We start from the raw sequence: 17792 nt of genomic DNA, 5'->3' as shown, positions 1-17792 counted from the left end.
ATTGTTATTAGCAAGGATGTAATTTTTAATGAAAATTTGTTTCCTTGTAGAACTCCTAACAATTCTGCAGGTGCTTCAACCAGTGATGGCATTAGTTAGGACTAACACCAAAGGACACAAATTAAGGTAGAGTAGGTCAGAGTTCAACCTGAACTGGAAAATCAAGAAGAAATACCTGCAACACCAGATTTGGAGCATGAGCTAAAGGATGATCCAACAAAAAATCCAGAACTGCCCCAGCATGATTCACTGTTCCAATACCAACTAACCAGGGATAGGACCAGAAGAGAAATTAGACCACCTGCCAAGTATTCATATGCTGACTTGATCTATACTGCTTTGGTTACAGGTGCTGAAATTCAAAGATCTAAACTAGATAGCTATGATGAAGCTATATAGTCCATAGATAGAGATAAATGACAAGCTGTCATGGAAGAGGAGATGCACTCCTTGAAGGTAAATGGGACCTAGTCCCTGGTACCCTATCCTAAAAATCAGAGACTAATCGATTGTAGGTGGTTATATAAGGTAAATGAAGGTATGAGTCCTTCTGATATGCCTAGATTGAAAGCTAGACTTGTAGCAAAGGGCTACACACAAAGGGAAGAGATTGATTTCAATGAAATCTTTTCCCTTGTAGTCAAATATAAGACTGTTAGGATTAGTTATCAATAGTTACACATCTTAATTTCGAACTAGAGAAGTTAGATGTAAAAACTGCATTCTTTCATGGTAACTTAGAAGAAAAGATCTTCATAAAACAGCCTGTGGGTTTTGTTGACAGAAACTTCCTTGATCATGTGTGTTTTTTGCATAAGTCTTTATATGGGCTTAAGCAAGCCCCTAGACAATGGTATAAAAGGTTTGATACCTTTATAACTAGTATTGGATTCAATAGGAGTGAATATGATAGTTGCTTTCACTATGATTTGAATGCTGATATGTTTGTATACTTGCTCCTTTATGTGGATGACATGTTGTTAATTAGTAAATCAAAATCTAGGATAACTGATTTAAAGTCAAGGTTGAATTCTGAATTTAATATGAAGGACCTAGGAAATGTTAAAAGGATCATAGGGATAGTGATTGACAAAAACAGGGAGGGCTGTGAATTGAAACTTCAGCAGTCCTCCTACTTATTGAAACTGGTTTCCAAGTTTGGAACTTCTGATTCTAAGATGGTTTCCATGCCTTTAGCTAGCCACTTTATGCTTAGTAAGACTCAGTGCCCTAAGTCTAATGCTAAAGTAATTAGAATGGAAAAGATACCTTATGCTAATGTTATAGAGTCTGTTATGTACGCAATGATCAACAGCAGGCCTGACTTATCATATGCTATTTCTCTTCTTAGTCGTTTTATGTCCAATCCAGGTATAGAACACTAGTCAGCATTGAAATTGTTATTAAAATACATTAATAGTACAATATATGTTGGGTTGGAATATAAGAAAAGAGGAAATACACTTGATCTTGTGGGTTTTGTAGATTCTAACTTTGCAGGGGACAGGGACACAAGAAAGTCTACTACTTCATTCTACTTCACATTGGGAGGAAATTGCATAAGTTGGAAGTCACAGCTTCAACCCATTGTAGCACTTTCTTCTACGGAAGCAGAATAGATTGTTGTAGTAGATGTATTTAAAGAAGCATTGTGGCTTAAGGGGTTGCTATCCGAGGTGGAGTTGATTGATGGAGAGGTAACAATGTTTTCAGACAGCCAGAATGCAATCCACCTGAGTAGGAATTCTGTCTACCACGAAAGGACAAAGCATATGGATGTAAGGTTCCACTTTGTAAGTGATCTAGTGGCTTAAGGAGTCATAGATTTGAAGAAGATATCAACAGAGGACAATCCAACTGACATGGGCACAAAGGTAATAAATGTCATAAAGTTCAAACACTGTTTGAACTTGCTATTTATAAAATAGGCAACAAACTATAGAGCTGAGAAGGGTTCTTGGGAGGTAGTTGCACTAGAGAGACTTGAACTGAGTAGGGAGTTTTGAGCTTCAAGGAGGAGAATGTTGAATGGTGAAGCACAAAACGGTATCGTTGGGCATTACTTAAACGATATCATTTCATTCTAAAGCTCTAAGATTGATCCTGATCGTTGATTGCTGCAAAATCTAATGGCCAAGATTCTCCAACAGTGCAAGTATAAAAGAATGCAATTCAGTCGATTCACACAGCCTGTTATACTCTCTGTTTTTGCGATTGAGTTCTTCCTTGTTAAGTTTTCTGATTTCTTGTTTTTCATAGATTTGTAATCTGGTGCGATTGTTGTAATCGGGTTTGAAGGTTATGTTTCCTTCAGGTTGTGAGGATCTGGTGAGTATTCTCATATAGGAAAGGTTACGGGTGAGTCTTTGAGAGGATTACAGGGAGTGAACGATTTGATTGAGTCGAATCTGGTTGCATTTGTAACGAATCTTGATCTCTAGTGCAGTGAGTCCCAAGTTTACTAGAGCTCAACGTAGATGTAACTTATCTAATTTGGATAAGTAAACCACGGTAAAAATCCTTGTCTTCTTCTTTGTTTTGGCATTTGATTTCTTGATTAATTGGGTGAGATTGGGTGTTTTGAGTTTGGGAGTCTTGGGTTTATCACAACAGAACTAACTCAAAACTTCAAGCTTTATATAAATTCTGTATGTTTCGATACATAAATCCTTATTGTATGATGAATTATGGGCCGTCAGATGTGTTAATCGAAATCGATATTGGACATTTAGCAAACACGGGCCACCATCTGGCTACCACTCATTCAGCTCAATGGGCCCAGAGCAGCCCTCATTTCTGTTCACACTTTCGGATCCTTGAAACTTGAAGCCCATTCCATTAGGGAAACAAAATTCAGAGAAGNGGCTAGCCATTTTTCTTTTTCTCTTTTTTACTTTTGGTTGGCCCTGCAAATACCTTGAATTTCACACACTTGCTAGAATCCAAATATATACACCTACCTGTAAGACTAAATGAATTATATATCTGACCAGAACCAGAGAGACCTTGTGGAGAGGAGAATAATATACACACATTTCATTAGACTATTCTAAGGGTCAAGTAATTCATGATGAGTGCAGAAAATTTCTGAACAAATTCAAATTCAAAGGAGTTGTTTACTTGTTTATGCTGCTAACTGCTCAAATAGCTTTCAAACACACTTACCCTTTTGTCTACTTAGAAATTTGGAATATGTTTGTTGCTGTTGTTGTGGTAGAAACTTAAACGCAGACGAAGAAATTTTAATCATCCAGAATCATGAAATCAAACCTTGCATGATCCATGAATTAATAACTACTCCACTTGGTAGAATAAATTTCATTTATACTGTCATTTTTCACGTTGAATATATAATGTATATATACGAAATAAATAATATAATCTCATTCATAAGTATAGATTTATGATTATTATCAGAAACGAACATGTAAATTTCAACCTGATTTTAAATCCTTAATATTAAAATATAAAGTTTTGGAAGTGATGAAGAAGACCTACAACTACCCACCTGACCTGACCTGACCTGACCTGACGTTTAGAATTATATATTAATATTATAAAGAAAAACCAATATGTAATTCGTGATGCTAATTTCAATCAGTGTAACTGTAGATTTGAGTACCCTATCACTGCTCTTGTCGTCATATATGACAAAGAATTAATATATAAAATATAGGATTTGCAGACCGAAAAGACGAAGCTAAAGTTACCAATCTAACCAATTTGTCTTATTCTATGACTTATCACTCACTCTTAATCAGATCCTCACTCTTTAAACGATGTTTATCTTCTTCTGTTTAGCTTCCTCTAATATTACATCACTCAGCCCAATATAACTTCAAATGGGGGCCCAAAAAAGTCGCCCAACCTCTCTGTTGATTTAGACTGCCCTCGTAATGGATGATAACGTTCATCAATATTTGAAATTTTTCATAGGATAAATTTAAGTAATACTACCCAATCGTCTTCTCTCACCGATTTTTCTTATAATCCTTTAACGTTAGTGCTGTCACATTAAAATGATTTTAATTAGACTGAAAGAATGGTTATTTCTTATAAATGAATGATCGTTACTCATAAGAAAAATGATCATAAATAAGAAATAATCATTTTTAATAGCCGTTCATAAGAAGGAACATTCAAACTCTGGGAACATTCAAACTCCGTTTGGTTCACATATTGGGAAAACTATTTTTAGTTTTCCCAAAAAAGTTAAACTTTATTTCACCTATTTTTAAAATTATTCAATTTCCTTTAATCCCCCTAAATTTTTTAATTTAACTAAACAACTCTAAAAAAAAATTTAAAAAATTGACAAAAACGCTCCAATAACCCAAATTTACCAGATTCTGACCACCGCTATCGGAAGCTGACCGGAATCTGGTGTAATAGTGCACTACCGGTTGAATCTGGCCAATAGTGCGCCAATCTAGCCTTTTCTGACCAGATCCACGTTGGATCTGGCCTGAAAAGGCCAGATCTAAGGCCAAAGATCTGGTCGTCAACGACGACCGTATCTTTGGCCGTCGTTGACGACCAAATGTAGCCATATCTAGCAGTCAATGGCCAGATCTAGCCGCAGATCTGACCGAAAAAGGTCATATCGGAGCATTACCGGCAAGATCGAACCGGTCATACGCCGATAAGACAACTCCGGCCATCCTCCGGCGGTGGTGGCCGGCTGTCCGTATTTTTGAATGGATTGGGGGTGTTTTTGTTAACTTTGAATATTTTATTATAGGGGTTTAGTAAATAAATAAACATATAGGTATTTTTTATTAATTTTAAAATTCTACATCGTAATACCCACCTAATTTAACTTTTTTTTTTTAAATTATTCTAAAAACTAACCAATAATGAACCAAAAGGAGCCTCGTTCTTTATGAGAGGAATGACTTTTTAAGGAGTAAGAGTTGATGTGATAGTGCCAGATATATTAGAGTTGTAAGAGAAAGTTGTGAGATTGAGTTGTAAACTTGATATTTTTCGATAAATTTATACATATTAATTATATATATAAAAGTTTTCATAAAATAAGAAAAAAGAGGAAATAATAAAAACAAATCAAAACCAAATTAGGAATAATTATGAGTTTGACAGTTCTGTAGTGACCAATGGATATTAAGACATAAGAATGTTAGGAAGACCCACAACAAAATGGAGTGGCTGAGAGAATGAACAGGACTGTTGTTAGAAAGGGTTAGGGGTTTATTGTCACATCAAGTTTGCCAAAATCATTTTGGGGAGAGGCCTTTAACACGACTGCATATCTAGTTAATAGGAGCCCTTCAAGTGCTATTAACTTTATGTGCCCAAGAGAAATGGTCCAATAGGAAGCCCAACCTAAGTCATTTAGAGTGTTGGGTGTGCTACTTATGCACATACCAGTAAGGGAAAGCTAGAACCTAGGTCTCTAAATGTGTCTTCCTAGGATACCAAGAGGGAACTAAGGGGGATAGGTGTAGTGTTTACTAGAAACCAATGTGGTATCGGTTTCAAAACATTATATCTTGTAAATACTCTTTGAGAATGGAAGAAAGAGTTCTGATTTCAATTTACGCTTCATTATTACTATTTATAATGCATGTGAAATGTCCGAATGAGACGGATCTTTAGAAGATCAAATCATCGAAGCATTCCCTACATAAGTAATGTTAATTGGGCAATAACATTGCATAGTAGGCATGCTGAATGCCTCATTGAATATCATATGATGGCATTAGTGTGGACGATTATAAGAGGTATATCAATAAGGCATTAGCATGAATAAAGACTGGTGAACTGTTTATCGAATATGACCGATTACTATGAATCACATAAACATTTAAAATGTGGTCAATGATAATCGTAGGATCGTACTAGTATAACACTAATCCTTAGACCTGAGACATTAGTTGGACTCGACATAGGATGCATATGATTCATATGGTGTATTACATGAGACTAGTCATGTTTTGTGTAAGAAGCTGGTTTGGTCATATGTTATTCATGTGCAAGGACAAATGATGATTAAGATGGGATCCGTTGACTCAAAAATAGTTGGTCCCGAGTTCCGAGACAAATGTCAATAAACATTGAAAAAAAAAAAATCTCTGGCCAGAGTACAAAATAGTCATATGAAAAGAAGTTTCATGATGACACGTTCCATTGTATTGATTGACAATTTGGAGAAAGATTAAGTTAAGGCTTTTGACATACCATAAAACTATACTTAATCATGATTAGACAACGAAGAGATTTTCCTACATAAAACGTACGATCGGGAAAAAAAAAAAGTTCATTTGAGTTTAACTTTCTGTGGCTTAGGGGTTATGGAACATTTTGTTAGATGCCTACCATGATCGGTGGGAGTTTCGATCATAAAGAGCTATGACGAAACATATCGGGGGGTGATATTGGCCCACGACTAGGTTACAGTGAACCTAGTGGTCTCACCTAAAAACCAAGTATAAGAAGAGAGAGTAATACATGTCATTAAAGGTAACGATGTTCACATATAAACATGTGCATCCGAATTATGTATTGGTAAGAAATGATTACTCATGGGAAGCTAGCACTTACCAAGGGTAAAAGGTAATTTGATCATTATTGGATTAGATTCAATGATGGACTAAAATATATATTGAATTGGGTTCAATAAGGGTTAAATATTAAACGGGGTATTTATATGCCTTGATTATAAATTTGTTTAAATCAATGATTTAATATTAAAGAGTTAATATAAATTGAAATTGTTTCAAAGACTTACGATCAATAATGATTTAATATTAAGAGCTAATGTTAAATTGAAATTATTTCAAGGACTTGAAAATAATATTGAATTTGTATTAAGTGTTAATACAGGATTCATATTAATTCAAGGAATTGAGAACATTTCAAAAATTGTCCTTGTGTTATAAATAAGTGATATTCCCAAATTTAATCTAATTTTCATTTAGATTGAAAATCTCTCTCTTGAGCTTTCATGGTAGATCTCTTTCTTCATCTGGGTGGACTTTACTTGAGGATTTCATCAAAATTGTTGAAGATCTTGAACTCCTTCTCAAGTTACAAAAGTTGTGAAGCATAAAAGATAACAATTCACCCTTTTAGTGTCAATAAAATGTCATAGACCTTATACCATGTTTACACCAATTTTACCTTTCTAGGCATGAATTCCTATAATAGGCTATGGGAAAGAAGTGCACTAGGGGTCAAAATTGTATTAGCAGGGACATATTTTAATGAAAATCTGTTTCCTTGTAAAACTCCTAACAATTCTGCAAGTGCTTCAACCAGTGATGCCATTAGTGTAGGACCAATACCAAGGGACACAAATTAAGGTGGAGTAGGTCAAAGTTCACACCGAATTGGAAAATCAAGAAGAAATACCTGCAACACCAGATTTGGAGCATGAGCCGGAGGATGATCCAGCAGAAAATCCAGAACTGCCCCAACATGATTCACTGTCCCAATATCAACTGACCAGGGATAGGACCAGAAGAGAAATTAGACCACTTGCCAGGTATTCATATGCTGACTTGATCTATACTGCTTTGGTTGCAGGTGCTGAAATTCAAAGATCTGAACCAGATAGCTATGATGAAGCTATAAGGTCCAGAGATAAAGATAAATGGCAAGCTGCCATGGAAGAGGAGATGCACTCCTTGAAGGTAAATGAGACAGGTCCTTGGTGCCCTGTCCTAAAAATCAGAAACTAATTGTTGTAGGTGGTTATATAGGTAAAGAAAGGTATGAGTCCCTCTAATCCACTTAGATTTAAAGTCAGACTTGTAGCAAAGGGCTACACACAAAGGGAATGGATTGATTTCATTGAAATCTTTTTCCTGTAGTAAAATATAAGATATTAGGATTATGTTATCAGTAGTTGCACATCTTAATTTAGAACTAGAGCAGTTGATGTAAAAACTGCATTCTTACATGGTAACTTAGAAGAAAAGATCTTCATGAAACAAACCTGTGGGTTTTATTGACAGAAACTTCCCTATCATGTGTGTTTTTTGCATAAGTCTTATATGGGCTTAAGCAAGCCCCTAAAACAATGGTATAAAAGGTTTGATACCTTTATTACTAGCATTGGATTCAATAGGAGTGAATATGATAGTTGTTTTTACTATGATTTAATGCGATATGTCTGTATACTTACTCCTTTATAGGATGACATGCTGTTAATTAGTAAATCAAAATCTAGGATAACTAATTTAAAGTCAAGGTTGAATTCTGAGTTTGATATGAAGGATCTAGGAAATGCTAAAAGGATCATAGAGATAGTGATTGACAAAAACAGGGAGGGCTGTGAACTTAAACTTAGTAGTACTCCTACCTATTGAAACTAGTTCCAAGTTTGGAATGTCTGATTCTAAGATGGTTTCCATGCCTTTAGTTAGCCACTTATGCTTAGTAAGACTCAATGCCCCAAGTCTAATGCCAAAGTAATTAGAATGGAAAAGGTAACTATATTAATGTTATAGGGTCTATATGTACACAATGATCAGCATTAGGCTGGCCTATCATATGCTATTTCTCTCTTAGTCGTTTATGTCCAATCCAGGTATAAACACTAGTCAACATTGAAAGGTTATTAAAACATTAATAGTACAATATATGTTGGGTTGGAATATAAGAAAGAGGAAATACACTTGCTGTGGATTTTGTAGATTCTAACTTTGCAAGGGACAGGGACACAGAAAGTCTACTATTTCATTCACTTCACATTAGGAGGAAATTTCATAAGTTGGAAGTCACAGCTTCAACCCATTGTGGCACTTTATACGGAAGCAGAATACATTACTGTAGCAAATGTATTCAAAGAAGCATTGTGGTTAAGGGGCTGCTATTGAGGTGGAGTGATTGATGATAGAGAGGTAACTGTTTTTTTAGATAGCCAGTGCAATCCACCTGAGTAGGAATCCTATTACCATGAAAGGACAAAGCATATGGATGTGAAGGTTCCACTTTGTAAGGGATTAGTGGCTCAAGGAGTCATAGATTTGAAGAAGTATCAACAGAGCTTCAAGGTAGAGAATGTTAAATGGTGAAGCACAAAATGATGTGTTGGGCATTACTTAAATGATATCGTTTCATTCTAAAGCTCCAAGATTGATCCTGATCGTTGATTGCTGCAAAATCTAATGGCAAAGATTCTCCAACAGTGCAAGTATAAAAGAATGCAATTAAGTCGAATCACACAGCTGCTATACTCTCTGTTTTTGCGATTGAGTTCTTCCTTGTTAGGTTTTCTGATTCTTGTTTCTCATAGATTTGTAATCTGGTGCAATTGTTGTAATTGTGTTTGAGGGTTGTGTTTCCTTTAGGTTGTGAGGATCTGGTGAGTATTCTCATATAAGAAGGTGTGGGTGAGTCTTGAGAGGATTACAAGGAGTGAGCGATTTGATTGAGTCGAATCTAGTTGTATTTGTAATGAATTGATCTCTAGTGCAGTGCGCCCAAGTTTACTGGAACTCAACGTGAATGTAACTTATCCAATTTGGGTAAGTGAAACATTAAAAGTCCTTGTCTTTATTTGTTTTTGCATTTGATTTCTTGATTAATTGGGTGAGATTGGGTGTTTTGAGTTTGGGAATCTTGGGTTTTCACAACACAACCAACTCAAAAATTTCAAGCTTTATATAACTTCTGCATGTTTCAATACATAAATCCTTATTGTATGATGAATTATGGGCCGTCAGATGTGTCAATCGAAATCGAGATTGGACATTTAGCAAACACGGGCCATCTGGCTACCGCTCATTTATCTCAATGGGCCCAGAGGAGCCCTCATTTCCGTTCACACTTTCGGATCCTTGAAACTTGAAGCCCATTCCAATAGGGAAACAAAATTCAGAGAAGCCCAAACTACACGGCTATTACTATCGAGTCAAAGCGCCATGGTGAGTTCGAGCTCTTCTCCGACTCCACGAGTTATCTTCAGCCAGTCTCATCTTCTCGAATTCCCGCTGTTTCGCCCACGCCTAGAAAGCCGATATTTCGTGTCCCGATATGTGTTAAACTTCCTATGTCTCTAAATTCTTCTAATCCACAGTAAACAACTTTTAAATCAATGGAAATTGGAGACCATCTTGAAGTTCAGAAATTGATAATCTTGACATTGAAACTGAGATTCAATGTTTGCGAGAGAGAATCAATAAGGAGGATGCTAATGAATAGTTGAGAAATTGAAATCAGCTATAGAGTCATTGAGGGTATCTTTTGTCTAATGTTTTTATATTTTCTAGCATTACTTTTTTTTTTTTTCTTTTTATAATTTATTCGGAAGATATTTTTTCAGGCCCTGGAGAAGCAAGAATCTGACTTGCAGTCTAATGAATGCAAAACGTTGTGAATTGGAAGCTGAAGTTACTGAATTGGAGACAAAATTGGCAGCAGGCTAGACAGTAATAGTCTCTCTGATGATTTAAATGAATCAATTGAGAAACTGAATTTAGTTAAGAGGGTACGTATTATCTTAGGATGAGTTAAATTGTCAATTATTTCATTCTAAATTGTTATGTAAACTATAATGTGGTGTGTTTTTATAGGAGCTTGCTGCTAGACTAAGGGATATTCTATGTGTAAAGAGGAAACTTGGTGATGTACCATCACATTCAGAACTCATCCAGTATGTTTCTTTTCATGGGCTGTTCTCAAAGTTCTATTACATTTATTGCACTGTGATAAAAACTCAACTAAACGTTATTTTAGTAGGTAACTGTTAAGGAATAGTCAACCATTATTTTGCTATAACTGATCGAAATTGAATTTTTATCTTATTTCTCTACTATTTTATAGTTAATGATGAAAATTGGGCATAGCTGTTTTGTTCTATAAAATTTCCGTTCAACCTGAGAGTTATTCTCTATTACTTGAATATGGGGATGGACTTTTGCATCATATCTGGCTTGAAATTTGGGGGCTCCTTTCTAAATATATGGTTCCTTATGGAATGAGTAAGTTATTGATCATTTAGGGTTTTTCACCTCCTTTCTTACATGCTCTTTGTAGGTATGAACGGCGATTTTCGGAAACTTATACTCATATCCAGGTTTGAGAACAAGAATATAGTTTTTGTGAATGTATCTTTGCTTATATGTGTTGATATTAGTAACTTTTATTGACAAAACTTGTAATTTCGCTAAAACATACAGGAAAAACATCAAAAAACCCAGAAATACTATGCTACCTATAATGCTCTTCTGGAAATTAAAGAGTTGATGCTGAAGGAAACTTCTTTGTTGAACTCTATAAGTTCACAGGATAAGCCAAATTAATGAGTTTTTGTTTGAACTATAGATTAGCTGTTTGTATGGTTGAAACTTCATATCATAATTACGGTAGCCCTCTTGGGATTAGCAATCCTTCTTTAATTCACTTAACTAGAGTTGTATAATACTTGCATAGGAGAATACAGATTTTGTATATGACCAAGTGATCCTCACCTTTTCTGACTTAATTTTCGCCCTACTTCTGTAGTTTCAAGATGCCATTACTAGCACTGCTGGTCGCATGAAACTAATTGATTCGATGGAGAAAATTGTAAAGGGCAGCCAACAGGTAATTTTTTCATTTTTCATTTCCTTAGGAGATGCTGAGGGAACCTGTTGGTTGATATACTTAGACTTCAAGATTATGGTTACAAAATTGAGAATTGGGCACCAACAAGCATTATTTGATCTTTTGGGCCGAGGATGATTTTCTGGGAATGACATCATTTCATTTTCTCTATCATATTTTAACCTATAAATTATACTTTACTTAGTTCAAATAGCTGGTTTACATCCTCTATTTTTTTAACTCATTTGATCTCGTGAAGATACCTTTGGTACTTTGAGGCAGTAGTTTTCCCTCTATTGTGCAGAAGCTAGAGAAGGTGCAACTAGGATTAAGAGAAGAGCAGAAGGCTTGTGATGCTCTCAAGGAAGGCAGCTGCAGCAGTTGCAGAGCAAAGACGTTGCATTCTCTCTTAAAAGCTTTTCAGGTAACCACATAATTATGATGTTTAAATTATTGTAAAGTTTTATCTATAACGCAGAATGTATTACATATCATAGTTTACATTTTTCTCTGTTAAATATCATCTGATGTAGATTCTAAATAAGGCAAGGCCACCTTAATAGAAAAGTATTGCATTTACCTTTTGTATATATTAGAAAACAGAGGCCAACTATAATTATAATTTATTTTGTTGAAGATATTCTCATCAGGTTGTATATTGTTGTGATAGATGGTGGCTGATACACACCTCAATTCCCATTAATGAATAAGGGACTGATTCACTTGAACATGTTGAATGTTGAGGGAATATCTTTATATGTTACTCCGATTTTTTTTTTGATAGCAAAAAAACAAGGATATTGAAACGAGAACAAAAAGTATACTCTGATATACTTTTATATGCTCTGATATGCATTTATTTGTTGCTTAAAATTTAAATCTTGGTAAATGGACTATGCAATATGCATCCCATTTTCCTTCATTACATTTCATCTTTGGAGACTTACGAACAGAAGAGAAATACAACAAAGTAATATTACTGGAATGTTTTATCATACTGGTCAGTGCAAAATTTCTGATACTCTCTAGTCTCTATACTGCGCTTTATGATTTTCAGGAGGAATGTGCAAAGAATGAGAAGCTTCGAACCCTAAGGTCTGTTTAGAAACCATGCTGTCTCATGTGAAGGTGAGATCTTTGAGCATCAGTCTTGCAATCATCGTGATAGCATGCTGTTAAATTAGGGAGTCTGGTTGGCATTAAAAGTTGATGTGATTAAAAACATTCTTTTCTTAATTATATTTTTGTAATCTTTCCCTGTCTAGCTAATTGTACCTTTGTCTCATTTGTATATTTGCTATTAACAAAATTGTCATGTGATTACTGCTTACTCAAAGATAAAGCAAATCTTGATTTATTCATAAACCTGGCTTCCACAATGGACTGTCTTATCCTTGGAGGATCTCCTGTCATGTTTGAGGAAACAGCTGATCTTCAACTTAAAGTCAAGTGATTCTGCACAAATCGTTTGAGATCTCAATGAAAAGTCATTTAATTCGTTTGGATATATGTAAACGACACGTTCTCGACACCCCTTTGTAATAGAGTAAAATGCAGACAACGGTATGTTTCCAAGCTTCCCATATATGCATTGAACATGAAATGAAAAGTATGCAACTGTCCAGGTACATGATTTTGATGCCCATGGAACTGTTTAAACAGATGAGGGAATAACACAGGGACAGGTGAGCATATGGCTCAAGTTTGTCATTTATGTACACTTGAAACGCCCTTTCTTTGAAACAAACGTGGTATTTATTGTTTTTGCTTTAAGTTTATCCAGTTGGGCTAGCACTAGAGAATCCTTTTGAAAGAAATCATGTGCACTTCACATTAGAAAGAGCTGCCATCATATGAACCTTATCTATGGAAGTGGAGGAAAGTGGTCCAATCCAAAAGAAATGCTCTAAAGTACATGCAAAAAAAGTTGGTTTCCTTTCGGCACAAAGCTCTCTTTCTGTGGTTAAAAAAAAGGTTGAATTGAGATGCTTCAATTGTTTCTGCCCTTTTATATTAGCAACTGGAGAAATAGAAATGGGGGTTTTGTCCTGGCATGTTTAAAAATCGACAAACCCTGATTTTTCAAGATTCCTTAGTACTTCCGGTTCAAGAAAAAACTGACGTACGTAACTCTTGTCTTTCACATTTCCAGCCACCACATGAAGTGTGGGCAGGCTATGAGAGAGAGAGAGGGGCAATCCAATCAGGGAATGACACATCAGCTGAATAGAGCTGAGGTGTCATAGCATGGTTGGGTTATTAGGCGTTAGTTGACCACAGTGCATATCAATATCATGACAGAGTCCGAAGAGAATCCTTCCAAAATATTTGGTTTTCGTCCTTTTCTAATGGGATTTTTATCATTGCAAAAGTGAGTCTATCTTTCACTGTAATTGAGAATTCAAGATTACTGTTTTCATCAACCAAAATTGGGAAGAAATATTCCATTCATATGTTTTAACATGCAAGTGTTTTTAATAAATTAACGCAATTGGGGATATATATTAAAAAAATAAAAAAGAGACTTTTTAGATATTTAATTAATCATACAAGACAAATTTAAGACTATTTAGAAGATTAAAATAGAATATCAGATGATACGTGAAATGGAAGACTTCTGTAAAAGTCTTGTTTTGTGAACATCATGTCTTTATAACGACGTTTGTCTGTATGTAAAAATGCTTCCCTTCAGTCTATATATCCAAAATTAAACCTAATAATTGAACTCAATTTACAACTATGTCATTATCCATTTATTCAGCCAACATCAATACATTAATAAAATACTTCAACAAAGACTATATATTGAGTACTTCTGAGTCTATGCTGATTCAACAACTGGGAATTATTAAATTTAGAAATTACAGACGTTTATCAACCTATGCTGATTCAACAACTGGGAATTTCTTCATCACACATTCTTATTTAAGATATATGTTAAAGTTTAATAAAAGAAAGTGCTTTCTCGAGATGGTTTGCTTTATGCTATAAATTCTTTCTCGGTCACTGAACGATATTTAGGAGCTTGGCCTGACTTAGCTACAGGGACAAGATTAAAATCCATTGGCGGACAGTAGAAGACAGCCATCGACAGTCTATGCCGCTCCCTCACTAAGACACGGTGAAGAACGTTAGGACATCGAGCATTTGAGAGATTGAAGAAGATCACCAACGTTGACAACTAGTGCATCAGCAATGGGCATCAACGAGACCCATCCAACCCCTTCTTTGAAAATTTGGAGGCCACTTATGCTACTTTGATGTAGAACGTTAACATGGATGTGTCAGTGTGTGGAGCCAGACCCAAAGCCCGATTTGGGTCCGGGCAGGAAGGGTAAGAGTTGAGCTGTAAAGACAGTAGTTGAGTCAACCCAGATTAACTCTTCTTCAGATATTTCCAGTGATTGAAGATCAGCTTTGTTAATCTTTCTGCTAGAATCCTCATTTTCTTCTGATAGTTCTCCATGACGTCACTGTTAAAATAAGCAAGAATGCAAAAATCAACAATCACAGTAGCGCATGTCTGTTTCTTTGTTTTTCAAACTATAATCTGTATGACTAACATCTTGATTTTATGTGTATATATATATATAAAGGGTCATGTCAATTAGCTGTAAGGTACTGTCTTTATGCAATTTCAAGAGAGTTTCGAGTGTTTCTTATACAGTTTACATATTTAATTTAAAGACTCTCCTGAAAATACCATCTTCAAGATTTTGATTAGTTTCAGAGAGTTAATTATAATGCATGAATGACTTTTATCCTTTGCTTAATATAACTCCAGAAAATCACTTTCAACCAAAATCAAAAAGCTGCCAAACAAGTTCGATACTAAATATAGTAAATCGTCTTAAATACATCTGAAAATATAATAGTTAATCCCTTTTTTTTTTTTGTTCATCCAATTAAGCTTAACCCTCATTGAATAAATTTTATGAACGTGCATGGACTTACCAAAACTGTGCATGGTCATGAGGCCAAAGTTGTTTAGCATGATCAAATGGTGAACCAATGATAGTGAACCCTTCATGCCACATAATTTAGCGAAAAAAGAGAGTAATACGAGCGATGCCATATCCAGTAGTTCTCCAGGAACACGTAAGACCTTAACTTTTGTCTAGTTGGGAGAGAGAAGAGGCGGCGTGGTCTCAGACTCGGGTCTTTTAGAAGATTCAAAGGAATGCCATGGTTAACGAGCTGGAACGCACCCCATGTCTCGATGCAGGCCTTAAGCTGCGTTACTTGGGGATCATTTAGGTCAATAACAGGAAGTGAAGGATGGTCATGGGATGAGATCAATCATCAGACTTAGGCCAAATATGAGATTCAGGCACAGCCTGGTGGAGTTGAAGTCTAGAGGGATGATGTGGTGGAGATGGAGAGGGAAGTCTCTGTAAGCTTCAGAAAGAGTACTCATTATATCATGTAAAAGAGAAAGAAAGTAAAGTAAAGTAAAGAAGGTACAGAGATAGAGATATGTATTATTATCTAGACTTAGGGTTTTCTTGATGACGATGAAGAAGAGAAGTAGCAGTATTTGTTAGTTAAGTTAATAATAGATGTACATATATATATATAGGAAGAGATTAATCACAACAAAAGAAAAGATATTAGGTTAAGATGATACAGTGGATGAGGGTGGCCGTTGAACTTATTTGATGTCTGTTTGTGGATTTGTAAGGATGCGATGATGGGGATGAATAAGACAAAAGAGAGACCAAAATTTGCAGAAAGTTGGTGGCCTCTCAAACAGTTTTCTTTGTACAATGATAAGGAGGTTAGCTAATTTTCACTGCGGCTTTTGTAGATAATTGGGACATGTTTTGTCTACGAGAATAGGAAAATTTTGAATATATAAAATTAAGAAAGCTTCAATGACTAAGCTACCGGATGGGATTCGCCAATATATATATATATATATATTTTGTTTAAATCTTGGAGTATCTAAACCGTTTCTGCACCCCTCAACTAATCTCTAAGATCTTAAAATTGTCGGTTGGGTAAAAGTCACAGTGACCACTCCTATAGTGACTGAAAAACTCAAATTCTGTAGCTCATATAACTCAAGATGTCGAGTCTTCCAATAGACCAAATGGACCGTTTTTCTCCTCAACAAGTAGGAAAATTTGAATATAAAATTAAGAAAGCTTCAATGAAAAAGCTACCGGATGGGATTCACAATTTATTGTTTTTTTTTTTTTTTTTTTGTATCAGGGGGGGTGTTCGGATCGTTTGTGTGCACCTTAATTAATCTCTAAAATTCTAGAATTATCAATACAAATAAAAATCTCAATAATCATTCTTATTATAATGCTTGGAAAGCTTGAACTTAAGATCTCATATGTAACTCAGATTGTCAAGTCCCCTTGGACAAAAGTGGACAAATTAAAGAATTTAAACCTAAAAAAAAAAAAAAAAAAAAAAAAAAAGAGAAAGAGAAAGATTTCAAACAAAATATATGATTCTTCTTGCTCATCATTACCATTTTATGTACACGCAAATTAATTATATACTATGATTATAACTTCGGCCCATCCACCCGTCTCCACTTTGAGCATGGAACCTTTTCCCTTTAAATTAACAAAAAAATCTATCTAATCTCATTAATTAATTTATGCAATAATATTTCACCCCATTCTTTTGGATTGATGATCTTCGCAAACCCTAAATCGGCCATGATTTCTTTCTGTCATCACTATAAGCTGTAAGTAACCCACATGGGTTGTGTTTTCGATTGAATTGGATCATTTTTTTTGAATATTGTATCTCAACTATGGGATATTTTGTGTACTATACATTGGACGAACACCATTAAATTAAAATGAATACCAATTGAAAGCCACAAGTTAGCCATTACCGTATGAATCCGTGGCACTGCTTTGATCTGCCGACCGCTTGAGTGCCAGCGAAGAGCTTGAATATTGAGATATCGATAGTTGGTTTAAGTCGAAGAGGGAGTGCCTTAAGAAGACTAAACTATCAACCAACCTGTTGAATGGTGAAGCACAAAACGGTGTCTAGGCATTACTTAAACGATGACGTTTCATTCTAAAGCTCCAGGACTGATCTTGATCATTGATTGCTGCAAAATCTAATGGCCAAGATTCTCCAACAGTGCAAGTATAAAAGAATGCAATTCAGTTGAATTACACAACCTGTTATACTCCCTATTTTTCCGATTGAGTTCTTCCTTGTTAGGTTTTCTAATTTCTTGTTTCTCATAGATTTGTTATCTGGTGCGA

General features: G+C 35.2%; 2 pseudogenes; one reads left to right on the top strand and one right to left on the bottom strand.

The window, feature by feature from the left end:
• The first annotated feature begins 1043 nt into the window (after positions 1-1043).
• LOC116133009 lies at positions 1044-12791 on the top strand (annotated as a pseudogene).
• Positions 12792-14422: 1631 nt separating this feature from the next.
• On the bottom strand, positions 14423-16082 carry LOC116133057 (annotated as a pseudogene).
• Positions 16083-17792: the final 1710 nt, after the last annotated feature.

This window comes from Pistacia vera, unplaced genomic scaffold (genome assembly GCF_008641045.1).
Source record: "Pistacia vera cultivar Batoury unplaced genomic scaffold, PisVer_v2 Contig265, whole genome shotgun sequence".
Lineage (NCBI taxonomy): Eukaryota > Viridiplantae > Streptophyta > Magnoliopsida > Sapindales > Anacardiaceae > Pistacia > Pistacia vera.
Note: the sequence above shows the minus strand (reverse complement) of the source record. Positions and strands in the feature narration are given on the sequence as shown.